Source organism: Amblyraja radiata, chromosome 17 (genome assembly GCF_010909765.2).
Source record: "Amblyraja radiata isolate CabotCenter1 chromosome 17, sAmbRad1.1.pri, whole genome shotgun sequence".
Classification (NCBI taxonomy): Eukaryota; Metazoa; Chordata; class Chondrichthyes; order Rajiformes; family Rajidae; genus Amblyraja; species Amblyraja radiata.
The window spans coordinates 43947694-43962511 of record NC_045972.1 but is presented as its reverse complement, the minus strand read 5'-3'; the positions used below and the strand labels follow the sequence as shown (position 1 = coordinate 43962511).

At 44.1% G+C, this 14818-nt stretch overlaps 1 non-coding gene across 1 annotated transcript; it reads left to right on the top strand.

Moving 5' to 3' along the window:
* Positions 1 to 14397: 14397 nt before the first annotated feature.
* On the top strand, positions 14398 to 14589 carry LOC116983009. The gene has a single exon (XR_004414590.1). It is a non-coding gene; the product is annotated as a U2 spliceosomal RNA (small nuclear RNA).
* The last annotated feature ends 229 nt before the right edge of the window (positions 14590 to 14818 follow it).

Sequence of the window (14818 nt, the reverse complement as noted above, 5' to 3'; positions counted from 1 at the left end):
AGGAATAGCTACTTCCCCACAGCCATCAGGCTATTAAACCTGGCTCGGACAAAACTCTGATTATTAATAACCACTTTCTGATATTTGCACTTTATCAGTTTATTTATTCATGTGTGTATATATTTATATCATGGTATATGGACACATTTATCTGTTTTGTAGTAAATGCCTACTATTTTCTGTGTGCTTAAGCAAAGCAAGAATTTCATTGTCCTATACAGGGACACATGACAATAAACTCACTTGAACTTGGATAACATGGAACTAGTGTGAATGGGTGATCGATGGTCGGCGTGGACTCGGTGGGCCAAAGGGCCTGTTTCCATGCTGTCTCTCTTAACTAAACCAAACTAATCTACAATAATTGAATGAGTTGTTGTTTACTTTAAGAAACCAGGTTTTTCAGGATAGTATGAACATTTATTTCATTTACATTTATTTCTAACTTAAACAATAGACAATAGACAATAGACAATAGACAATAGGTGCAGGAGTAGACCATTCGGCCCTTCGAGCCAGCATCGCCATTCAATGTGACTATGGCTGATCATCCACAATCAGTACCCCGTTCCTGCCTTCTCCCCATATCCCCTGACTCCGCTATCGTTAAGAGCTCTATCTAACTCTCTGTTAAAAGCATCCAGAGAATCGGCCTCCACTGCCTTACACATTTGAAGGTTAATTGGCTTGGTATAAATGTAAATCGGCCCTAGTGTGCATCGGATAGTATTAAAGTGCGGGGATCGCTGGTCGATGCGGACTCTGTGGGCCGAAGGACCTGTTTCCGCACTGTAATTCTAAAACTCAAAAACTAAAAACTAAAACTCAGACACCCCCCCAAAGTCCTGGCAACATCCTCGTAAATCTTCACTGCACTCTTTCCAGGTTAATAGATTGCGTGCTCTTTGGGATACATTTATAAAATAACCCTAACTGGGGTCGCAATCCATTTTAATTTTCCCATAGCTCATTTACATGCAGTAAAGAAATGTTTGAGTTTACAAATGTAAACACATATGTAATTGTTTAGACTGCTTCCACCGGCTGAATAAAGCACCAGTAATTTATGCGCATGCACAATTTTCAAATGCTTTGAAATGCAAATGAGCGCTGAACGACGCATAATAATAATAATTCTGGAGGATTGCCAGCTGAAATTAAACTCTTCAAACAAGATAAACATCATATTACTTCATTACTCTTTTAAAATGCGTACATATTCAGTCGAGCATTTCCTGCAGGAATGGTTTTTCTGGCAAGCACTCATTGGCTTTCTTTGTTGCCATTCACCATGTAGTTTAAACACCAAACACAAAAGATGGCGATTGCCCATCTTTGAATTAAACATTATTGTCATTTGACAGTAATAAATAACATTTAGCACAATGGGATTCCAATAATGATTTTCAAGCAACACTGGCTCGTCGGTGCCTATCAGCTGACAACTGCATAAATATGATTAGCGGAGCAGCTGCTGATGATAACTGTGTCAAAATCGTTTCAATGCCAACTAACTCTTTGATCTACTTTTCATGTTAAATTAAAAATGAGCTGCTTATCTCGCACTGAAACAGACAAATTGGGGAAGATCTTGCACAGTATGTCCAAGAGTTATCACCAACAGATTATGTACAGTGTATTTGTTCCGAGGTGTGAACTCTTCAGGCAAAATTGTTTGCACCAGAATGATAATGGCAAGGCTCGATTTTGTTATATGAATAAGACAAAGATCTTGTGCATGTACATTTATGATCAACTGATACAAATGCAAGAGCTCACTAACTTAAAGAAAAACAACATTCTCACAATCATATTTAGAGTTTTGACTCGAGATACAGCGTGGAAACAGGCCTTTCGGCCCACCGAGTCCATGCCCACCAGCGACCCCCGTTCAGTCACACTATCCTACACATTAGGTATAATTTAGAATTGTTACTGAAGCCAATTAACCTACAAACTTTCAGAAGAAAGGTCTCGACCGAAATGTCACCCGTTCCTTCTCTCCAGAGATGCTGCCTGTCCCGCTGAGTTACTTCAGCAATTCGGTGTAAACCAGCATCAGCAGTTCCTTTCTATTCAACCTTCAAACCTGTACATCTTAGGAGAGTGGGAGGAAACCGGTGCACCCGGAGAAAACCCTCTTGGTCACAGAGGGAGCCAATGGTCAGGAACAAACCTGGTCCCTGGAGCTGTAAGGCAGCAACTCTACCGCTGCGCCACCGTGCCGCTCTATCTTCTGAATCTGTTCATATTATATGAAAAATCAATTAGTAAAGGCAGTATGGATAGCGGAAATTAATATTTGTAACATTGCTCAGCTCTGAGTGGTATTTTCATTTACACTTGTGGAAATCTCCCAATACACAGAATCTTCAATATGTTCAGAATTAGAATGTGTACCATGATTTAACTCGGTTTTACCTGATTGAAAATGAACCCACCATAGATTAAAATTTGCTGACAATAATTCCCTGGGTGATATTTAATGGGAGACTTCCTATCAGGAATTATGCTTGCACAAATGATGCATGTCAAACAAGGCTGGAAAGGGTGCAGAGACGATTTACGAGGATGTTGCCAGGACTCACAGGCTTGAGCTCTTGGGAGAGGTTGAGCAGGCTGGGACTCACTTCCCTGGAGCACAGGAGGATGAGACGTCATCTTATAGAGGTGGACAAAATGGTGAGAGGAAAAGCTCGGGTAAATGCAAAGTCTCTAGCCCAGAGAATCGAAAACCAGAGGACATAGGTTTAGGGTGAGGGGGGAACGATTTAGCAGGAATTAGAGGGGTAACTTTTATTTAAACACAAAGGATGGTGGGTGTATGGAACGAGATGCCAGAGGGGTTGAGGCAGGTACTATCTAAGACAGGTACATGGTCAGGATAGGTTTAGAGGGGTATGGTCCAAACGCAGGTAGGTGGGACTCGCGTGGAGGGGACATGTTAGTCAGTGTGGGCGTTGGACCAAAGGGTCTGTTTCAACGCTGTATAACTCCATGACTCTTTAACTACCAAGCAACACTACCCTTGAAGCATGATGGAAAAAATTAGTTGACGTTAGCTCTGGAGTGACCGTTGATGTGTCCTCCTGGACCATTAGGATCTCCACAATGCAATGCTGGACTGTGACCCAACCCAGTCACGTCTTTCATTCTTTGGGATTCCAATCCCTGCCAAATGTACCAAACCTTCTTCCACCAACGGTTCCCCTTCCTGCCCCTCCAATCTGCCCATCTCATTGATCGTCTGATCAGCTCAACATCTCTGCTCATCCCATCCACCCAGATCTCCCATTGTCTCATTTAATCTTGATGAGGTTCTAATTAAGAGTCTTGGGGTCGTACAGCACGGAAAACAGACCATTCGGCCCAACTCATCCAGGCCAACCAATATGCTCCATCGAAGCTTGTCCCATTTTCCTGTATTTGACCCACGTCTCTCAAAACCTTTCCTGTCCATGTATCTGTCCAAATGTCTTTCCCCTGTGGAACAAGAGCTGAAGAGGGCCGGGCGAGTAGAGGGACCAGATCGCAAGACGACAGGAATGGAGGCGATGGCTGCAGCTGGGATTGTAAAATGGCACCTCTTGCATGTGGGCTGTTCTGTACATTCTGTACTGACTGGGGCGATTGTGTTTATTGTACAGGGTTAGTCTTGCTGACGTTTGCTACATGCAGCAACCGCATTTAGAATAGTTCTGGCACCATCTTATAGGAAAGATATAGTCAAGCTTGAAAGGGTTCGGAGAAGATTTACGAGGATGTTGCAAGGACTAGAGGGTGTGAGCTATAGGGAGAGGTTGAATAGGCTGGGTCTCTATTCCATGGAGCACAGGAGGATGAGTGGTGATCTTGTAGAGGTGTTTAAGATCATGAGAGAAATAGATCAGGAAGATGCAGAGTCTTTTGCCCAGAGTGGTGGAATCGAGGACCAGAGGACATAGGTTCAAGGTGTAGGGGAAAAGATTTAATAGGAATCCGAGGGGTAACATTTTCACACAAAGGGTGGTGGGTGTATGGAACAAGCTGCCAGAGGAGATAGTTGAGGCAGTGACTATCCCACCATTTAAGAAACAGTTAGACAGGCACATAGATAGGACAGGTTCGGAGGGACATGGGTCAAATGCAGGCAAGTGGGACTAGTGTAGCTGAGACATTATTGGCAGGTGTGGGCAAGTTGGGCCGAAGGGCCTGTTTCCACACTGTATCACTCCATGATTCTATGAAAAAGCGTATTTTACTGCGAATATAGACACAAAAAGCTGGAGTAACTCAGCGGGACAGGCGGCATCTCTGGAGAGAAGGAATGGGTGACGTTTCGGGTCGATACCCTTCTTCATAGGGGGGATCTTATAGAAACTTACAAAATTCTTAAGGGGTTGGACAGGCTAGATGCAGGAAGATTGTTCCCGATGTTGGGGAAGTCCAGAACAAGGGGTCACAGTTTAAGGATAAGGGGATGAGGTGAGGAAAACTTTTTTCCACACAGAGAGTGGTGAATCTCTGGAATTCTCTCCCGCAGAAGGTAGTTGAGGCCAGTTCATTGGCTATATTTAAGAGGGAGTTAGATGTGGCCCTTGTGGCTAAAGGTATCAGAGGGTATGGAGAGAAGGCAGGTACAGGATACTGAGTTGGATGATCAGCCATGATCATATTGAATGGCGGTGCAGGCTCGCAGGGCCGAATGGCCTACTCCTGCACCTATTTTCTATGTTTCTATGTTTCAGACTGGTTAGGGATAAGGGAAACGAGAGATCTAGATGGTGATGTGGAGAGATAAAGAACAATGAAAGAAAGATATGCAAAAAAGTAACGATGATAAAGGAACCAGGCCATTGCTAGCTGTTTGTTGGGTGAAAACAAGAAGCTGGTGCGACTTGGGTACTTTACTGTACCTGGTACATGTGACAATCAAGAAAGAAGATCATGTTCATAATTGATAGGAGTAGTAGGCCATTCGGCCCATCAAGTCTACTCCGCCACTCAATCATGGCTGATCTATCTCTCCCTGCTAACCCCACTCTCCTGCCTTCTCCCCATAACCCCTGACATCCATACTAATCAAGAATCAATCTATCTCTGCCTTAAAAATATCCACTGACTTGGCCCTCACAGCCACATATAAATATCCACAGTCAAATCATTGACCATTGACCATTAAATGCTGTTATAATATCTGTCTCAACTATCTCCTCTGGCAGTTCCAGTTGCCCCTCAGATTCCTATTCAATCTTGCCCCTCTCACCTTAAATCTATGTTCTCTGGTTCTTGATTCCTCTACTCTGGATAAATTTAGACTTTAGAGATACAGCATGGAAAAGGCCCTTTGGCCCACCATGTCCGCGCCGACCAGCGATCACCCATAAACTATCACTACCCTACAGACTAGGGACAAGGTACAATTTTCAGAAGCCAATTAACCACAAACCTGTACGTCTTTGGAGTGTGGGAAGAAACCGGAGCACCTGAAGAAAACCCACGCGGTCACAGAGAGAACGTACAAACTCCGCCCAGCCAGCGCCCGTCGTCAGGATCGAACCCAGATCGCTGGCGCTGTGAGGCTGCAACTCCACCGCTGCACCACTGCGCCGCTGCTAAAAAATTCAACTGTTTATTCAGCCAGCTCACTTATGCTGGGATATTTTATCTCTGTGAAAAAGATTTAAATCGCTATTTCAAACAGAGTACGCTACCCAATGATGGATCCATCCAAGTTTATCACTCATGAGGAAAGGAAATTTAACATGTGGAGAATAACAAAATATTCTATCAGCTTCTCAGCTTTCAAAGTGGAGGCTAATTTATGTTGTAATATCATTTAACACCAACTTACTTAGCCAAATCATCAAGGAAAGAGGCAATTAGAACTGAAGTTGGATGGACTCTTATTTTAATCCTCTAAATGCTAATTACAATATTCATTGGCCCTGGTGCGACAGTTAGTTGCAAATCTTGATCATGAGCAGCGCAAAGACAATGAAACACGGGAGAAATCTTAACGCACTGACAATCTAGCGTACTTAGAAAATTAATTCCACTTTCTGCGGCTTTGTGGATCACATTTCTTGATAAAATTTTACATCAAACTAGCATTAGAGTGGTTCATAGGAAGTTGCATTAGCTACTGTACCATTCAGGCTGGGCAGACAAACAAATCAGTTTATCGTTGGACAAAATGAGATAGACTGTCACAAGCTCTACGCTGTCTTTTGTTCACGATCCCAAGGTCACTGACTGGGGAGGAAAGAAATGCAATAACCTCTGCCTGCAATGCTCTCTTCCGGGAGCCAAACAAATGTTCCTTCTGGTTAAAAAGGAACACCTCGGAGAAATGTGACCTGCATTTTCCGCTAATGAGTGAGATACAAATAATGTGCGTTGCATCAAGAGTTATGGGCAACGCTTTACAGAGAACTGTATGAGCTCAGTGCAGAATTTATGTAATCAGGTCCTGACCACACAATATGACCCAGAGGAGGGACCAAGCTTATAAATGAATACAATGGGGCAGCAGATGTTCAGCTTTTATGCTGCAAGCTGCCCTGTTGCAGGTTTTGATCTGTTTACGGGCAATAATTCATCAGAGGCCACATCAGTTGCAAGATAAAGGCTTTATTTTTCCTCAGCACTTTACCATATTTTGATACCAGAACTCTAATGCATACATGATCAAAAAGGAGTCACAATATTTTGGCAGAGCTCGTTCGGTTAGATTGAACCTCAGCTCTTAAAAGCTACTCTTGAAGGAAGAGTGAAGAAGGTAATATGGATACTAAGTCAGCGATGCATTAAAAAGAAAATATGAAACCATTAATCATTTGTTTTATACCAGCTTAAACACTGGTCATGAACATGACACAAACTCAATTAACACTCTGCACTCACTCACTGTATTATTCATAATTTAGTAGCTGGCACTCTCTCAACTTTGGTAAGTAACAGTGGCAATAAAATTAGTAATTTTCTCATGCCTATAAAAACGTGGTGCAATCTGTCAAGGGGCAATTCATTTTACTCTTTTAATATTTTACAAAGAGACAAGTGATACATCGGGAACGCCAAGGTCAAGATGCATTAAAATCTATGTCTATATCATCAGCTTCAAAAATTACTTTTACCACCTCTTTTCCTAAAATGTGTAAGAAATGTGAAGGAGGAAACGTGTGAAGGAAATTGCGACAATTATGCTAATTGTGCTAAACGTGCTGTGAAGGTTGATAACAAATAAGCAAATTTGTAAATCCTGTGAAATTACAATTCATTTTAAAATGGTCTCATTTTATTTACCATTCGTGATCTGTTTGCATTTCAACAATGTAAAACTTCATAGAAAACTTACCAACTTGGTGGTAATTAAAGAAAATTGATTTGACATTTGTTATTATTTTCTTCATATCAATACCCATCTAAAATATATCAAATTTCTTATTCAGTGGGTTTTATTTACTTTGTTCCGCTCCCATACGCCCATCAATGCCACGTGACTTCCACACGCCAAGGCAATGGAAATTTACAGTCAAACTTAAAAGTGCTCATATATACTACAGCGCCATCTGCCTGAGACCTACTCAAACTTGACCCCCCTTCTCCTTAAACCTCGTGACCACCATCCAAGTTCCACATCATCACATCTAGGTGTTTAAGAAGGAACTGCAGATGCTGGAAAATCGAAGGGAGACAAAAGTGCTGGAGAAACTCGGCGGGTGCAGCAGCATCTATGGAGCGAAGGAAATAGGCAACGTTTCGGCCCGAAACGTTGCCTATTTCCATCGCTCCATAGATGCTGCTGCACCCGCTGAGTTTCTCCAGCACTTTTGTCTACCATCACATCTAGGTCACCAGCCTTAAAGTAATCATTGTGCCATCATAAAACGACATCCCACATCACAAAACCAAAGGCCAGCTATATCCACCTTGACAATCATTCTATCGCCACTGCTTAGAAGGCTGAGGATGTTCGGCATGTCCCCCAACAACTCTCTCCAGCTTCTACAGATGCGCCGTAGAAAGCATTTCATCGGGATGCATCACAGCATGCTGTGGGAACAGCTCCATCCGAGACCACAAGAAATTGCAGAGAATGGTGGACACAGCCCAGACCATCACACAAACCAACCTCCCTTCCATTGACTACATCTACACCTCACGCTGCCTCGGCAAGGCCAGCAGCATCATCAATGACGAGTCGCACCCTGGCCACTCCCTCTTCCCCCCTCTCCCATCGGGCATTAATCATTTTCATAGAAGTATGAAAACGAACAGCTCAAGATTCAGGGAGAGTTCCTTCCCAGCTGTTATCAGGCAACTGAACCATCCTACCACAACCAGAGAGTAGTCCTGAACTACTATCTACCTCATTGGAGACCCTTGCACCATTTTCGATCGGACTTTACCTTACACTAAATGTTATTCACATTATTCTCCTTATCATGCATCTGTATACTGGATAGCTCGATCATAATCATGTCTTTACGCTGACTGCTTAGCACGCAACAAAAGCTTTTCACTGTACCTTGGTACACGTGACAATAAGCTAAGCTCAACTAGTTGATCTGACTAGCTTCTTCCAATACTAGCAGTGTGGGACTTCTCTTGCTAGGTCTCATACTCATGCAGTGGCTCCACAAAAGAACATTTTAAAAAGAAGGTTTGTATAGATCTTTTGGTTCTTGAAAGGTCAGCAATGTAAAAACATCTGTTAATCCTTTTTGTGTAAATCTTCAGTCATGAAATGAACAGCCTAGTAGAGAATTACTTAAAGGCAGATGATAGCACAGCAAACACAGGAGGTGGCTGCAATATCCCATGTCCTCATTTAGGATGGAAACAGGCTATTCGGCCCTACGTGTCCATGCTGGTCCCACCTACCCGCATTTGGTCCAAATCCCTCTAAACCTTGCCTATTCATGTGCCTTTAGTTTAGTTAGGTTCAGAGTACAGTATGAAAACAGGCCCTTCGGCCCACCCATTCCACGCTGACCATTGCCCATCCATTCACACTAGTTCTATCCCACTGTCACATCCACTCGCTACGTATTGGGGACAATTTGCAGTGGTCAATCAACCTGCAAAACCCACACGTCTTTGGGACGTGGGAGGAAACTCACACGGTCGTAACTAAAACGTGCAAACTCCACCCAGATGGTAGCTGAGGCCAGGATTAAACCCGGATCTCTGGTGCTGTGAGGCAGCAGCTCTACCTGCTGCGCCACTGTACCGCCATGTTTAACCTGTCCAAATGTCTGTTAAATGGTGTTAGATTACCATTTCATTTGGGCATTGCCCAATTGTAACCAGAGAGACAGAAACCTATCTTATAGACCAATGCCCATCACATCCACTCGGGACATTCTGCTAAGTATCAGTGAAATTGGACAGGGAGCTTGTCATAGAAGCATACAGCACGGAAACAGGCCCTTCAGCCCACCCACCCCACACCGACCAACATGCCCCATCTACACTTGTCCCACCTGCCTGCAATTGGCCCATATCCCTCTAAACCTGTCCTATCCATGTACCTGTCTAAATGTTTCTTAAACATTGCAATATTACCTGCCTCAACTACCTCCTCTGGCAGTTCGTTCCATACACCCACCACCCTTTGCGTAAAAGTCACCCCTCAGGTTCTTATTAATTCTCCCTCCTCACCTTAAACCAATGTTCTTTGGTGTTCAATTCCCCTACTCTGGGTAAAAGACTCGCGGTTCCCCAATCTATTCCTCTTTTGATAAAATACACCTCTACAAGGTCACCCCTTATCCTCCTGCTCTTCAAGGAATAGAGTCCTAGCCTGCTCTACATCTCCCTGTAGCCCAGGCCCTCGAATCCTGGCCACATCCTCGTAAATGTTCTCTCACCCTTTCCAGCTTGACACATCTTTCCTACAAAATGGTGCCCAGGACTGAACGCAATGCTCTAAATGCGGCCTCACCAACGTCCTGCATAGCTGCAACATGTGCCAGGCAGAAAACAAGGAGTTCAATGCTTGCGCTCCAGTCACTGTACTTAGGTGGTTGGATGGACATTCAGCACACAAATGTGTTAAATAAAGTGCCAGGGCAAAAATTTTAAAAATGCTTCCGACGCAAACATTCCAGTTTCTGGACATCACTGTTCTATTAAGGGAAATATTCGATACTGCAGGCAATATACACTGGTGCATAATCAACCTTTCGATTAAAAATGCAATAACTAAATATCAAAGAGTCAGCAATTCTATTAACAAGATGAATTCATCCATTTCTTCCTATCCATTTACAAACCAGACATGGTAGTTGCCTGGCTTTTCAGAGAATTTAAATTGTTTTCTTAGTCTAATTTGTGTCCAAATTAAAAATGTCATTGTTTAATAAATGTTAATAAAATAATCCTCACCAAGGATTCCCTTTGTTCTGAATTATCGTGAGAGCACATGTACTTCAATTTATTCTCCGACATCTACACAAGGTCCCAATCACAACTCTCAGCCCAGTGGGATTTATATTACAACATTTCAACAAATAATTTATACATACAATCAAGAATCAGTTCAACATCTTGGCCAATAGTTGTGAAAGGATTCAAATATAAGATACATCAATTGAATGCAGCAAAGCTGAATATTTTTTTTTTATTAAATGGGGTGGTGCAGTGGCACAGCTGGTAGAGTTACGGCCTCACAGCGCCAGAGACCCAGATTCGATCCTAGCCTCAGGTGCTAACTGTGTGGAGTTTGCATGTTCTCCCTGCGACCGCGTGGATTTTCTCCGGGTGCTCCGGTTTTCTCCCGCACTCCAAAGAACTATTTTTTCATAGGTTAATTGGCTTTTGTAAAATTATAAATTGTCCCCAGTGTGTAGGATGGTGCTAGTATACGGGGTGATCGCTGGTCGGCGCAGACAATGTGGGCCGAAGAGCCTGTTTCCGCACTGTATCTCTAAAGTAAAGTCTGAAGTAAAGGCACTCCTCCTCACAGCTCCTTCCATACATATAACAACAATCAACAATCAGTTTTATTCGTCACATTGCGCACAAAGTGCAAGTGAAATAAATTTGCCAGCAACGTTACAATGATAAAAATGCACTCACCATTGCAACACCACTGTGGCATTTGTTTATAATAGATGCCATTTAATCTCCGTCTGCATTTTTAACATAGACTCCAGCAAAAAAACAGAATAATGTCATACAACAGAAACGAATATATGTGTTATACAAGTACAAAGGTGCGTCATTCTGCTAACCTTCTGAACCTTCTGAATCTTCTGAATTTTGTAGTCGGCAGGGCAGTACTCTGCATATCGCCAACTTGGACAATTTAACATTTTTATCAAGTCAATTAACCTACAAACCTGCACGTCTTTGGAGTGTGGGAGAAAACCGAAGCTCTCGGAGAAATCCCACGCAGGTCACGGGCAAAACGTACAAACTCCATACAGACAGCGCCCGTAGTCGGGATCGAACCCGGGTCTCTGGCGCTGCATTTTGCTGTAAGGCAGCAACTCTACCGCTGTGCCACCGTGACACTGTAGCCATGTGTAGGAAGGAACTGTAGATGCTGGTTTAAACTGAAGAAAGACACAAAGAGCTGGACTAACTCATCGGGTCAGACAGAATCTCTGGAGAAAAGGAACGGGTGACGTTTCGGGCGGAGACCCTTCTTCAGACAGTGAGACCGGGGAAAGGGAAATGAGAGATATAGATGGTGATGTGGAGAGATATAGAACAAATAAATGAAAGATATGCAAAAAGTAATGATGATAAAGGGAACAGGCCATTGTTTGCTCTGGCCTAGGTGAAAATGAGACAGACAATGAGACTCAACAAGACAGCTTTGAAGCTGGTACAACAGCTTGGGTGGGGGAGGGATAGAGAGAGAGGGGGGATGCATGGGTTACTTGAAGTTAGAAAAATCAATATTCATACCATATTCAATATTTATTCAATAAGGCTCACCATTCTCCTTTAATACTGTACCAGAAAACATACAGTACATTACCTGATTCATTCCAAAATGTCTCCCAAAATAATTACAAATATCACTATCAAGCTAAATCCAGCAGCTAACTTTATTTTCAAGGAAGATAAATACATAGTTCTAGACATAAGTTGGAAGTTACTGATATTTAAATATTTAGGAAGTTATAAATATTTATTCGGTGCACAACAATGTTCAAAAACTTCAGTGAATGTATAAGAAAACACATACTTAGTTTCTCACTTATTAATCTCTTTAAAAAATAATTCCTGTTTATCAAAATTATTTCTTGGCCACAATTCTCTTTCCAACAATATTTTAGTGATTCCAGGAGAAACCAGACAACTGGAAATTTTCAAATCGTCCGCCTTTCATCTTCAGCAGATGGACAGTGTTCGATTGTTAGAAGGCAAAGTGGTGGGAAACCGGAGCCCCTGGAGAAAACCCACACGGTCACGGGGAGACCGTACAGACTCCGTACAGACAGCACACATAGTCAGGATCGAACCTGGATCTCTGGCACTGCACTTTACCGCTGCGCCTGAGAAAGAATTAGGTAGCCAGCCTGCAGCAGTGGAAATATGGATTTTACTTCGGAGTCACGTGAGTGACTACGTGAAGAACCCGCTCAGTGCGCAGGCGCGGCATTACGCCAGCAGTGCAACAGCGGCAGCGGTAGCTAGGCTCTCCCGCAACAGAGAAACGGACCGTCAGGTGAGTATCCTGAGGTCGGTTTTCTTTTACAGGGGAGCCCCTTTTTCTGCTTGTGTTTTACAGGCAAAGAAAAAGGCTCTGGAACAAAACTGTCCCCGTTCAAGGAGGAACGTTTCCCGTCGGGGGGAAGGGGGCAGCAACAGGCGGTAGGAGCGACCCGGTGTTCCTCTATTCCCCAACACCGTGCCGAGCCCAGCCCGCTAGCGGGCTGGATGTATAGCCACCCGAAGAGGCATCCGGCAGGTGTTCCCGATTTGGGACGGGACGTCTCTCCACCCGCACGGGGGGAGAGAGAGCCGCCTGAGCCGCTGGAGCGGTTCACGGAGCAGGTGCCTGCGAGACGTGCTGCTTGAGGGGCGCTCTCGCTACTACAAGGCACAAAAGCTCCAGAAGAAGGCGGTAGGAACATTTAACCGGGCGTTCCGCTATCCCCACACCGCGCCGAAGCCAGTCCCGCTAGTGCCTGAGCTGCGGGCTGGATGTCTAGCCATCCGAAGAGGCATCCGGCCGGTGGCTTCCGACTTGTCGGAGGGGACGTCTCTCCACCCGCAGGGAGAGAGACAGCCGCCTGAGCCGCTGGAGCGGCTCCTGGAGCAGGAGCTCCTGCGAGACACGCTACGTGAGGGGCAGTCTCGCTGGAGGGTTCAGGCATACCCTCCACAGTGCCTAGGCACTGCCCATCGCTTCCTCCTTAGTGTGGTTAGCTTTGGGGTGACCAGTGGCTGGGCTGGTCATGAAGAGGGGTCACTGGCTCAACAATATCGGGAGTATGCTTGAGGTACAGGATCAGGAAGAGCTGCTGGGTGTGGCCGCTATGTGGCTCCACCACTAGCGAGATGGCTTTTCAGTCTCAACTGATGGCCAGCTTACTACCTGTCTTTTCCAAAAAACCTCTCCAAGACAGGTAGCCATGAGGCGTTGGTTTTATCACGCCTCCCCTAAATTGCATTTACTCAAAGTGCCCGCCATTATTGGGGGATACATTGAGCAGCGCATTTAACCTAAATATTTTAAAAATGCATTTGGTACCCTGACGTCGGCTATCATGTCCTCCTGCTCATTCCAGAAGGGCAGGGTAGTATGGCAAAACACCTGACCCTACTGTTCAACGGTATACCTCATAACTTCTGAAATGAACTCACAAACCTGCCCTCAATCTATGAAATTAACAGGACTATGAGAACGCCGACCTCATAAGCACAGATCCTGCTACCTGGCACTTACCAAACCAGTCCTAAAAAACTGGACGAAGTGTTCAAACTATTCGGCACAAGAGGGCAGAGTCTGGAATGAGCACCACACTAAACCAGACAGCAGTACCTCTACGTGTCCACCAGGGGCGTCTACCTCATGGTACTGGTGAAAGCTCGGGGCCTGCATGCCAAACCTGTAGCATTTTAGGCCACGGCCCAGAGCAGGCCCCAGGGGAAAATGTGCCACCCCCCAACAAACATCGTCCCTACAAGAACAAGGAACCAGAAACCGAAGAAAACAACAATGAAGACAGATAAGTATGGTTCCTACCATCACATAAAGGTTAAGGGTTGTACTAACAAGGGGTGGATGAATCACGCCTGGTTAGGAAGCTATCACTCTTGGTAGTTATATACCAAAAAATAAATACAAGGGGAATATCCAGAATCAACTAGCCCTGACACTTAGAAACATTCCGTCATGGCATGTCTATATATTAACGACAAACTATCCTTGGATACAGCTTTAGCTGCATCGCTTCTCGGCCTTTTGGCTAAGATCAAGTGTAGTATCTGTTCTTATCAGTTTAATAATCTGATACGTCCCTTATCTAGGGACCATATATTAAATTGAATTTTGGAACAGGGAGATGGAATAGGGGCTTGCTCCGTCCACTCCAAGCATCGACCCAGTATTGCAGTGCCTCTGGGAACGGTGCACAAAATATATATCCAGATATTTACGTTGACCATCCACAACGTTGTTATCTGGTATTCATTAAGACTATCAGTCATGGTGCATTAACCACCAATCAACTACGTGGCAAAGTAATTGGGATATAGCAGCATTACCAGCTACTGAACTTTGTACCTTTCCTATGAGCTGAGATACTAGTGTTCAAAACTATCTCCATACCTGTAATATGGGGGCAAATGGATTAATCTGTAGTGTTAT